Genomic DNA, 12,788 nt, shown 5'->3' on the forward strand with positions numbered 1-12,788 from the left:
ATCTCATTGTAGTAGGGTTGATTAAGAAGATGGGGTTGGAAGTTCGTGATCATCCAAACCCATATCCACTAGGATCGGTAAATAAGGATGCGGAGCTAAAGAAACAAAACAGTGTAAAATTATATTTGCTATCAGTGTTGATTTTATTGATGAAATAGATCTAGATGTGGATCCCCTTGATGTATGTGGAGTCACATTTGGGAGTCCATACATGTACATGCGTGATGCAATATTCATGAAGAGAGCCAACCAATATTGGCTCGTCAAGGATGGAAATTGTTCATCATCAACGCGCACAAAGGCAAGTCGAAAATCTCACTGGTAAGTGCCAACCAAGCCAAGGAATTGATCAGTTGCAGCAAGAAATATGTTTTATTGTTTTTAAGAGAAAGTCAGTCTAAAGAGGAGTCTATAAGAGGCAAGGCATCCCTGGAGGGGTGTACTAAGAAACAAAAACAACAAATGGAGGAATTGTTACAGGGATACAAGGATGTATTCCGAGAGCCTAAAGGGTTGCTACCTAAGAGAGAAGTGAAGCATGAGATCCAGCTATTTCCAAACTCCCCATTACCAAATATTGGGTTGTGCAGTTAGTCTATTATAGAAGCAAGTGAGGTGAAGAAACAGTTGCAGCATTTGCTCGAACAGGTTGTTATTCGACCGAGCACATCACCATGTGGGTCACCCATCATCATTGTGCCAAAGAAGGATGGGACTTGGCAGATGTGTATAGATTACAGGGCATTGAACAAAATCACGCTTAAGAACAGATACCCCCTTCCCAGGATAGATGATTTGTTGGATCAATTGCAGCAAGCAAAATACTTCACCAAGCTAGACTTATTCTGGATATCACCAAGTTCGAGTTAAGGAAGAAGATACTTGGAAAACTGCCTTCAAAACCAGGCAAGGTTTGTATGAGTGGTTAGTCATGCCATTTGGCCTATGTAATGCACCAGCTACATTTATGAGATTAATGAATGATGCATTGCGCCCTTTTATAGATTCATTTGTTATTGTCTATTTGGATGATATACTGGTATATAGTGCTACCTAGGAGGAGCATATGTCACATTTGACGCAGGTGCTGGAAACATTGAAGAAGCACCAACTGCTAGAAAATCTCAAGAAGTGCGAGTTTGTGCAGCAGTGTTTGGTGTATCTAGGGTATGTGATCAGTGGAGTAGAGCTGAAGATAGATCCTTCCAAGATGGAGGACATCATGAAATGGTCGGTGCCTACTAATGTTCCTGAGGTCAGGAGTTTCATTGGGGCAGCACAGTACCTGAGGAAATTCATAGCCTTGTTTTCAAGCAATAGCAGCACTGCTCCACACCATAACAACAAGTGGTAACAGTGTCCAATGGGGAAAAGGTCAACAAAGGGCTTTCAAAAAGCTAAAGAAGAAGATCAGTCAAGCACCAATTCTGGCATTACCAAACATGCAGCGACCCTTCGAAGTGGAGACAAATGCGAGTGGGTATGTTATGGGAGTTGTCTTGATATAGGGAGGAAGGCCCGTGTGCTACCATTCTGGAGTTTTTCATGGGGAAGTTCTTAACTACCCTACCTATGACAAGGAGCTCTATGCCATGGTGCAAGCTGTGAAGAAGTGGAAGCATTATTTGATGGGAAAGGAGACAGTAATCCACATAGATCACCAGTCGCTACAGTACTTGCAAGACCATAGTAAGCTACAGTAGACCAGGCATTACAAGTGGATGCGGTTTTGACAGCAATTCATTTGGTGATCAAATATAAGAAGGGCAGCACAAACAAGTTGGTCGGCATGCTTTCACAACCACCCATATCAAAGATTAAAGCTTTGGGGACTCTTATGCACATGGACCCATTCACCCAGGATGCATACACAGAGACATATTTAGAGGATGAGGACTTCAAGGAGGTGTATCAGCAGTTGCAAAGTCAGAGTCATGTGCCTGAAGGCGATAGCACCGTTAACTACCATCTCCAGGATGGTTTACTCTACAGGCTAGATAAGTTGTGTGTTCTTAGAGGTGAGCGATTGCAATTGATTAGAGAGGCTCACACCTCAAAGGTTGCAGGGCACTTTGGTGTAGGGAAGACCGTAGCTAACTTACATAAGTATGATTGGTCCAAGATGCAAAAGAAGGTAGCTAGGTTCATAAGAGGATGCATGTTTTGTTGAACCAGCAAGCCTAGTAACAGGGAACAAGGTCTATATCATCCCTTACCTGTACCTACTCGTCCTTAGGAAGGCATTTCCATGGACTTTCTGGGAATTTTACCGACAACCGCGAAGGGACATGACTACTTGTTCGTGGTATTTGAATGGTTCAGCAAGATGTGTGTTTTGATGCCCTGTAAAAAGACCATCAATGAGCAAGAAGCAGCAAACTTGTTCTTTGGATAGGTTGAGTGCACTTTGGGATACCAAGGAGCATCATTTCAGACAGGGATATAAGGTTTCTCAATGCATTCTGGACTAATTTGTGGGAGAAGATGGACACAAAGGTGAAGAGATCTAACGCATTCCATCCACAAGGAGATGGGCAGACAAAAGTAGTCAACAGGACTTTGGTGCAGCTTCGAAGGGGATACAACTAGAAGCATCTGAAGCCCTGGGATAAAATTTTGGTATACATACAACATTCTTACAACAGAGCAATCCACACTTCCACAGGAAAGTCCCCATTTGAAACTTGTTTTGGATATTTGTCGCCTTCACCATTGGACATTACATATGCGCAAGGAGTAAGGGAAGATCTTACAGGAGACGCTTTCAGGGCTGAAAAAATTATAGAGAAGATCAGGCAGAGCCATCTACAAGTACAAGAAACAATGCAAAAGTCGCAGGAGAAGTATAAGGTCAAGCATGATCAGCACAAAATAGAGAAATCATTCAAGGTGGGAGACAGGGTATGGCTATAGTTGAACAAAGAGAGGTTGTAGGGGCCTAGTGAGAAAATCAAGGCTTTGAGGTATGGTACCTTCGAGATAGTGGAAAAAGTGGGTGACAATGCCTATTGACTCAGTTTACCACCATATATGCGCATTTACTTAGTTGTTAAATTAGAGAATTTGGAACTCTATGAGAATTCCATGCTAGATCAGGAAGAGGAACAGGTCCTACCTTTTGTAGAGGATTTAGAACCAGATGCTCAAGTAGAATTGACAAAAGATACAGTTTTTCGGAAGAGGTCTAGAACTACAAGACAGGGGCAGTATGACCTGTTACCCACCACTTTGTGGCTAATATCCATAGGAGAAAAAAAAATTGCAAGATGGTCCTCAGCCAGCAACTAGCAGCCACCAGCTAGCTCATGGTGCCATCTTCTCTGCCACCTGAGACAGCCATATGATCCCTCGCCCATCTACCATGATCATATGTTTGAAGGTGGGTCTCCCGAATCTGAAAGTATGCCTTGTCATTTTGAAATTGAGTATTGTAGTTTGCTTATCAAGGACACTTCTAGGCATGGACTAATGGGGGGATTCGGCGAAAAGAATGGGCTAGGTCTATGCTTCTATTCCCTAGACCCCTTTTAGGAATTAACATTGGATTCTAGTCCCATGGGATCTCTTTTATTGACCATTTGGTTCCAGGGATGGTACTTCACGGGAAACCCTAATTTTGGTTGCGTGGTCTCGCTCCCTTATCTGCTTATATTACCCTATTTTCATCCATTATTGCCCCATCCATCATTTTTCCAGCCTAAGTCCACATCCCTCCATTGGGTCCACATAGGGTTAGCTTACCCCTTCCCCTTTACCACACCTTGGGTCATGACCTGCAATGAAGCCCAGAGGTTGATGCAGTTGAAAAGAAACTAAAAGAATTTGTGGCCACATTCAACAGGAAAAGTATCACAAAATGCAAAAGATGGTCAGGGCAAAAACATTTTAGCACGTGGGCAAAAGCCAATATATGAGCTCTACTCCATCATCATGGCCATCACCTTGATTCCTACAGGTTCTATGAGCCTTCTTCATTATATAGGAACCCATGATTGTCCCAACCCCTCGTGGCTGATGAACGGCGCCACCTTAAAAGGGGAATTCCACTACTATATCTTACACATCATGCCCTAACCCTTGAGCCCCGAGCAGCCAATCAAAGAAAATCATAAAAAATGACAAAAGGCACAAAAGAAAGGTGGAAAAATCAAGGTCGAGGCACCTCATGTACCACGATTGCTCCCTCCTATACATTATAAACCCAAGTGTGGGCTTCCCTCTTATCTGTTACCCTTGTACCCCAGCATGTGACCCAGGGTTGCCCCTTCGCATTCCCTACTTCATTCACCTATCTACCACCACCTTTTGAAGGATGTACCGTGACTATATTAACCCCTTTCGAAGTAGAAACCACCTAATAGGGCACTTGGTTAACCCCATTTGGAGTTTAGGAGACATTGGCACATCCTGAAGCCCATTATGGAAGGGCAGGGCATTATGAAGTCCCCACTTGTGGTAATGGAAGGTTAGGGGACGCATTGGATCTTATGCAGTATTGCAGATGGTTTCCATTTGGGTTTAGTCTCCCTATACGGGGTCCTAATCCTCTAGAGGGCTACATTGGCACATGTAGGGTGAGCATTGAGAGCCATGGGCCTCCACAGCAGCAGATTGCACTCCATGGATCCCCACAACCATTCAGAGATTGCTCGTGGTTCACTTATTGGACGAGGAGAATGCACCTGATCCATCATGCACAGGTTGCCCCAGATCTACATCATGCACTTGGCAAATGATCCAGGACTTGCACGATGATGTGGCATCACCTACACCATCATCCTAGCCCTTGCAGACGATCTACAGGCATCTTCGATTTGTTTGGAGACCCATGAGGACACTTGTGTGCCCCCACATGTCATTTGGAGCACCACAAGTTATTACAAGGGGCCAACCCTTTGCCCACTACTTTTGAGGGTTTTATTCTTCATTATGGCACCCATGGACCTCATTAGGCCTCTTAGAGGGCCCTATGACATGCATAGATTATTATTTGACCTCTTAAGAGACTTACTTTTTCATTTATGAGCTAGTTTGGTGGGCTTGTCACCAAAAGTTGTATTATTAACACATTATTTTATTTCTGGGGCTTATGTAGGCCAAGGAGGCTAATTCGAATTCCTAAGCTATGTATAAATAGGAGTGAGATGAGTTCATTTCTCATCATCACTTTGGTTTTGGATCTCTTATCTCTCTTGATATTTTCGCACTTTTTCTAAGGATGAATTGGAGATTTATGAATGAATTGTGATGTATGGATATTAATCTATCTTCTCTTGGAGCTTCTTTATTGTCAGTTGTGAATGGCTAGATATACTCTATTACATGTAAGTACGTGCCTTTGATGTTATTCTTGTTTACTTTTGTCATATATGTTGCACTGGGATTTTCGTTGTTCTAGGGCATAGTTGTTGCATGCATTTACTGCTTAATATTATAGAATTTGTCTATATTATAGCATTTCATGCAATGTATGGGCCATGTAATAGGAGCAATGGTAAAATTTGACCTTAACAAGCCATTTCTCTTGCACATCGAAGTATAAAAGTACAGGGTTTCTTCTTCTTGACCTAGAAGGCAAACAAAGTGATCTTGAGGCCTCCTTGACTGGGAACCAAGAAATCCTACTCTTACTCAACATAGACTCCATTCTCCCAAAGATTAAGGCACTGATCTACCAAGGGTGGTCACTAAAATCCACATTTTCTCACATTCTTCCGGGACTAGCCACATTGGGGTGACTAGGGCATCAATTTCCCGGCAAGCTAGCCATCAAAAAAAATTGATCTCCTAGGGTCTCCTGTGCTGGCCTTTCCTCTTGCCCTCCTCCAATTTTGAAGCCATTCCGACGGTGGAGTTGGAAGAAAAGTCAAGCCCTAGCTTCGGGATCAAAACTTGCCCTACCATCCCCAAGGCTAGTACCTCATAGGGTCAAGACAACATATTCAAGTGAAATTCTTCTCTTGATCATGTTCCCCACCTTGTATAGGGTAAGAATATCATTGGTTGCTTCATATCCTAGACTGGATCCACTTGGCCCCGTGTGGTCCCGCTCCTTCAAAAGACCACTCTTCAAGAACCATCCGGGATACCAATTCTAACAAGGATTTTAGGGATAGGGAAACTCCTTCACAAGCCTACTCCCATAAACCTAACCCTCGAAATCCTCTCTTTCTTTCCCTAGAAATACATAGTACCTTGCTTACAAATCAAGCAAGCTCTATTCTTCAAGCTTTTCTAGGAAAGGGTTTGGGTCACGCATATCCATTGACTTATCATTCATTAGTGACTCCATACATATCGGGTCTCCTCCCATCGGTGAAAGTCTGTAAACAGGAGGGAGCCTTAGCTGAGGTGACAGTGGGATAAGTCTCCATTTGTTGCCCTTGGTCTAGCATTTTCCCTTTAGGGATCCCCCTTAGGTCCCCAGCTAGTTTGAGCGGTAACATTTTCGCATCGTTGTAGGGAAGGAAGCAGGGCCACCTCCCTAGTGAATCATTGAGGAATCGGTTCATTGACGACATTTATAAATATTCCTCTGGCGACTCCACTCATTGTCCAATCCCCTAGTTTACTTGAAGGCGACAACATTCCTCCTTTAACTAGGGTTGCTGCAAAAAGGGGAAAGTGAACTCCATCACCTGTTGGAACCTCCCTTTTCCCCGAATTCGAGAAGGTCAGTGATACATCTCCAAAGATGGCATCTACTTCAAGCACCGACTCCGAAAGGGATCAACCCAAGATGACCAAGAGTGAAAGACACTTGGTTAGTGTCTTTGCCCCTTTGAAATTAAGTAACGATCCCAAGCCATTACCTAAAAAATTTAACTAATGGTTGCCCAAATTCAAAGGGGATGCTACTTGGACTGCCCATGGTTTTATTGAAGAATTCTACTGGTAGTTGTCCCCTAGAATGATATTTGATGAAGATAGGATCATGATGTTTTTTGCCTTATCACTTGAGGGACAAGCAAGAGATTGGTATCTTAGCCTTCCCCCTAGATGCATAAAGGACTCTGATGAATTTGAGGAACTATTCATGAAAAGGTGGTCATGCAATGCCCAAGGGACCTTCAACATTGAAAAGTTCTACCAAATAACCAAGGGAAGGGAAGATGTGCGAGAATTCATTCAAAAGTTTGATAGGGTAGTCAAAGATATACCTGATCATTTGAAGCCATTTGAATCCAATATTCTTGACAAATTCATAAAAGTCGTGGGTGGCCACCTCACCTATGTGTTGAGGGATAAGAAACCATCCACTTTGGTCGAGGCTAAGGAAATGGCAATGGAAGTTGAAGAAAACCTGTGAATTTCAAAGGTTGACATATATGACCACCCTAGAGCCAAATTTGAAACCAAGGAGAAGTCCAAAGATGAACATGAATCAACTCTCCTCGTTATTCTCAAAAGGATGGAAAGATTCACCGAAGAAGCCAATGCACGTGACAGGGTTATCATGAATAAAATCACCACCTTAGAAAGGGCCCAAAAACCGAGTTACATCCCTAAAGGAAAGCCTTTTCCCAAAAAGCAAAATGAAGAAGATAGGTCAAGCTCTTCTCAAATCCCAAACACATTGGCCCCAACTAATGTTGTTGAGCCAAATTCTTCATCTAATGATGAGGAGAGTGAAGAGGATGAAAGTGAGGATGAACAAACAGATGAGCAAGCCAATCTTGTGGAAGTTGATGTCTTCAACATTTTGCTAGGAGGATCATACACGCATCCTCCCATTAGTGAGGTCACCCTTAAGGAAGAAAAGGAAGAATCCATTCTTAATGCCGATAGCGAAGGAAGATTCAAAGGGATCCAATATTTCTGAAAGGAGAAGAACAAAGACCCCTCTCCTCCTAAGGAATCACCTAAGAAAGATCCATCACCTAAGCAAGCCCCTCCTAAAGAGTCCATCCCCAAAGTTCCTCCCAAGAAGGATCCCCCAACAAAGGTCAATCAAAAAAAGGATCCTCCTAGGAAAGAATACAGGAAGAAGGAAAAGGGGAAGGAAATTAAACTTGACATTGACATAGGGGTTGTCGTAGGAAAGATGACTATACCTGTTCCCCTAAAGGAGATTGCTAAGCTTCCCGAGCAACAACAACAACTTAAGAAGTCCCTGGGAATTCAAGATGAAGAATTACTTGAAGAATTGCAAAACATTCATATTCCTGACCGAAACCCTGGGCATGAACCATTCTTGCTTACTTTGGCTATCAATGACCTCTTCTTACACAATTGTATGCTAGACTCAGGTGCTTCTGCCAATATCATGCCTTTCACTGTTATGAAGCAATTGGGTCTCAGCATCACTCGACCATATAAAAGGGTGTGTGGTTTTAATTCCAAACCTGTGGAAGTGGAAGGCATCATCAAAGACCTTAAGGCCTCTTTAGCTAGGAATCCTGATATATCCCTCATCGATGTTATTGTTACCGATATTCTCGATGTGTGCGGGATGTTGTTATCCAGGAAATGGGGAGCTACCGTTGGGGGGCATGTTCAAATGGATTTATGTTAAAATTGGCAACTAGGGCCAAACTCCATGTGGAACACCTTATTTATGACTTCTGATATTTTTCCTCTCATCGAGAGGTGTAGGATTGATCTAAAGATCATCTGATTCTGATAAGTATTTATGGAGATACAAATTTATTTTGATTATGGACAAATTGTCAAGGTCGACCAGCAAACTTATGTAGGCTCAGAAGCCCAACAATCACATCTATTCACCCTCAACATTTACATATAAATACAAGGAGCCTCCTCCTCATTTGGACAATTCATTCACTCATCTTCTCTCTCTCTCTCCTACGCATAAAAAGATCCTCTCTCTCTCTCTCACACGTGTGGCTGAAAGGAAGACGTCCTAGGGCAAGGAAGACGCAGAAAGAAGGACGCTAGGGCAGCAGGTCATCTCTTTGACCAGTGTTGACCAAGCATTGACCATCCAGAAGTGCGGATTGGGTGTGGTTGCCTCTCCTAGGTAGGCCGCAATTTTTGGCACGAAAACCGAGGTGATCTGACCTCTGGTTTGACCGGTATTGACTGCCCTAGTTTAGGGCTGCAAGTTGACTTCAAAATCTGCAAATTGATAGTATTTTTGGGGTTGTTCAAGGGTTGTTTCTTCAGGCTATTTGAGGACAAGTTGACTAGAAATTGACCAAGTATATTGAAGGTCAATTTCAACTAGTTTGACCAAGTTTGACTTTGCTGATCTAGGGTTTGCTACTACTAATATAAAATTATAGAAATCAGATTTTGCACTATTTCTCTCTGCTGAACTATTGAAGATAAAAGAAGATTTGATCAAAGGGTTCCCCGCATTTGGGGTTTGTCCCTGGCTAGCCAGCACATCTTGTGTCTCTTGTCTCGGTTTGTTTTCTATCGATCATTTAATGTTCTATCTGCACTTTACTTTATGTATATGGATTGCTAATCTGTGGGTAATAAGAAGAAAAATAAGTAAACTGCTAGAAAATTCCATAATTTAACATGGTATCAAAACTAAGGTGAAGACAAAGCCCAAGAGCAAGAGCAAGAGCAATCACCGAAAAGAAAGTTGGCAAGGCTATCTTAAAGAAATCATGGGGTCCTTAACACACTTCCCTGCTGAAGACAAACTTCGTGAGAAGTCTGACTATCACAGATGGAAGATGTCTCTCGATCTAACATTAGAAGAACAGAAAGTGTTGGATCATGTGAGAGGTGGAATTGTTGAGCCTCCATCAAATGCATCCGCTACTGCTAGGAACAAATGGACCAAGGGAGAAGTCAAAGCAAAGAAGAAACAATTCCAGGTCTAAATTCAAAGGAAAGATTGGACCAAAGGGTGGAAGAAAAGGACGATGTTACAATTGCAATAAAACGGGTCACTGTGCAAAGGAGTGCCCTGATAAAAGGGACTCACACCGGGACAATGATCAAAATCCCTCTCAAGGCAATCAAAGGAATGGCAAGTCAAATGGCAGAGGCAAAAGAAATGCCGGAAATCAAGGAAGAGGACAACCCTTCAAGAAGGCAAGAAACTCCAGGTATGAATCTAACACTGTTAACAATAAGCAAGATGAATATTATCTTCCAGCGGCTCTCTCTACTACTGCTCCCCTGGACTCACTGGGAAATTGGCTTATTGATGGTGGTGCCTCAAGGCACTTCACTGGTTACAAAGAAGCTCTCTCTAATCTGGTAGAGAAGGAAACCAACCTGGAAATTGTTCTTGGAGATAATTCAAAATATCCCGTGAAAGGCGTAGGAAATGTCACTCTTCAATTGAATCAGGGAAATACAATCCATTTACAAGATGTATTATATGTACCTGATCTCAAAAAGAACCTAGTGTCCATTTTGGCAATGGAAGACAAAGACTACAAGGTGGCCTTCAATGATCGCAAGGTACGTGCATGGAAAAATAACTTTAAAGATGCTTTCACTCTTGGGTTTCAAGTTGATTCATAATATCAGGTCGGAGGAAGTCCGTTGGGTGTCATGTCTTGTGACACATCTCTTCAGTTCGAACTATGGCATCAAAGGTTTGCTCACCTTCATTATAAAGCTCTACCCGATGTGAGACAAATGATGACAGGGATGCCCGAGTTCCGAGTAGAGCAAGGTGTATGTCCGAGACGTGCCGAAGGAAAGGTCAAAAGGAAACCATTCCCCTCAAGCCAAAGCAAGACCTCCAATATATTGCAGTTGGTTCACTCAGACATATCTGGTATGATGCCTGTGAACTCCTTGGGAGGATATTCATATTACCTCACTTTTACAGATGATTATTCTCGCAAGACTTGGATATTCTTCTTGAAGAAGAAGGATGAAGTGTTCTCCTGGTTTCAGCACTTCAAAGCCTTGATCAACGACAGTCCGACGGATTGCAGATGAAGTTCTCCCTAGTTGAGAGGTAATGTTAAAATTGGCAACTAGGGCCAAACTCCATGTGGATCACCTTATTTATGGCTTCTGATATTTTTCCTAGATTCCTCTCATCAAGAGGTGTAGGATTGATCTAAAGATCATCCGATTTTGAAAAGCATTTATGGAGATATGAATTTATTTTGATTATGAACAAATTGTCAAGGTCGGCCAGCAAACTTATGTAGGCTCAGAAGCCCAACAGTCACATCTATTCACCCTCAACGTTTGCATATAAATACAAGGAGCCTCCTCATTTGGACACTTCATTCACTCATCTTCTCTCTCTCTCTCTCCTACGCATAAAGGAGCCTCTCTCTCTCTCCTACGCATAAAAGGAGCCTCTCTCTCTCACACGTGTGGCTGAAAGGAAGGCGTCCTAGGGCAAGGAAGACACAAAAAGAAGGACGCTAGGGTAGCAGGTCATCTCTTTGACCAGCATTGACCAAGCATTGACCATCCAGAAGTGCGGATTGGGTGTGGTTGCCTCTCCTAGGCAGGCCACAATTTTTGGCAAGAAAGACAAGGTGATCTGACCTCTGGTTTGACCGGTGTTGATTGCCCTAATTTAGGGCTGCAAGTTGACTTCAGAAATCTACAAATTCACTGTACTTTTGGGGTTGTTCAAGGGTTGTTTCTTCAGGCTGTTCGAGGACAAGTTGACCGGAAATTGACCAAGCATATTGAAGGTCGATTTCAACTATTTTGACCAAGTTTGACTTTGTTGATCTAGGGTTTGTTGTCGCTGATATAAAATTACAGAAATCAGATTTTGTACTATTTCTCTCTGCTGAACTATTGAAGATAAAAGAAGATTTGATCAAAGGGTTTCCCCGCATTTGGGGTTTGTCCCTGGCTAGCCACCACATCTTGTGTCTCTTGTCTTGGCTTGTTTTCTGTCAATCATTTAATGTTCTATTTGCACTTTACTTTATGTATATGTGATTGCTAATTTGTGGGTAATAAGAAGAAAAATAAGTAAACTGCTCTAAGCATAGAACATTCCATAATTTAACAATTTATCATACGCATCCATCCCACAATCTGATGGCACCCCTTTTATCCTTTATAGGGAACCTGCTTATTTGTCGCATGTGATCAAGCCTAGACCATACTATGAGACATCTGAGGTTGAGAAACCTTCCCATATCCTCCCTACCCAAGAAGTTTGAATCCTCAAGCGACCAATCTCTCAAACAAGAAAGAAGTGGAAGCCTAAGAAAGAATATAAGGTTGGGGACTTAGTCTTGGTGGATAAAGATCTCATGTCAGTCAGGATCCATGGAAGGGTTGGGGATGACTATTACTACATTGCTAAACTTAATGACGAACTTTGGCCTGAGCCAGTAAAATTAAGTCGTATCACCTCCTTCCTTGAGACTTGACATTGTATCATATGCATGGTAGAGTAGGACGCATTGCATGTTGATTTTGACATTAGAACTAATGGCATATGATATTTCTCATGGTAGATTCGCTGCACTTAAGATTAAATTTGCACATTTTTATCTTTCTGTTGATTTTATGGCCTAACATATTAGCATGTGCAATCATGAGACACCGAGAAAGCATGTTGCCCCGTGTTTCTTTTCATTTATTACATGTGCAGGTGACAGGTCTACGGTAACCAAGACCATCCCGCAATCTGATGGAACCCCTTATATCCTTTATAGGGAACCTGCTTATTTGCCACATGTGGTCAATCCTGGACCATACTATGAGACATTTGAGGTCAAGAAACCTTCCCATATCCTCCCTCCCCAAGAAGCATGAATCCTCAAGCGGCCAATCTCTCAAACAAGCAAGAAGTGGAAGCCTAAGAAAGAATATAAGGTTGGTGATTTAGTCTTGGTGCGTAAAGATCCCGTGCCAGTCAGGAT

The 12,788-nt window shown here is 42.5% G+C and overlaps 1 protein-coding gene across 3 annotated transcripts in view; it reads right to left on the minus strand.

Moving 5' to 3' along the window:
- LOC149253777 (uncharacterized) overlaps nt 1-12,788 on the minus strand; it is a 186,641-nt gene that overhangs the window by 126,466 nt on the left and 47,387 nt on the right. The window lies entirely within an intron of this gene.

This window comes from Pinus tabuliformis, chromosome 7 (assembly GCF_031772625.1).
Source record: "Pinus tabuliformis cultivar Carrire ecotype Pingquan chromosome 7, CPIR1, whole genome shotgun sequence".
In the NCBI taxonomy this organism is placed as follows: domain Eukaryota; kingdom Viridiplantae; phylum Streptophyta; class Pinopsida; order Pinales; family Pinaceae; genus Pinus; species Pinus tabuliformis.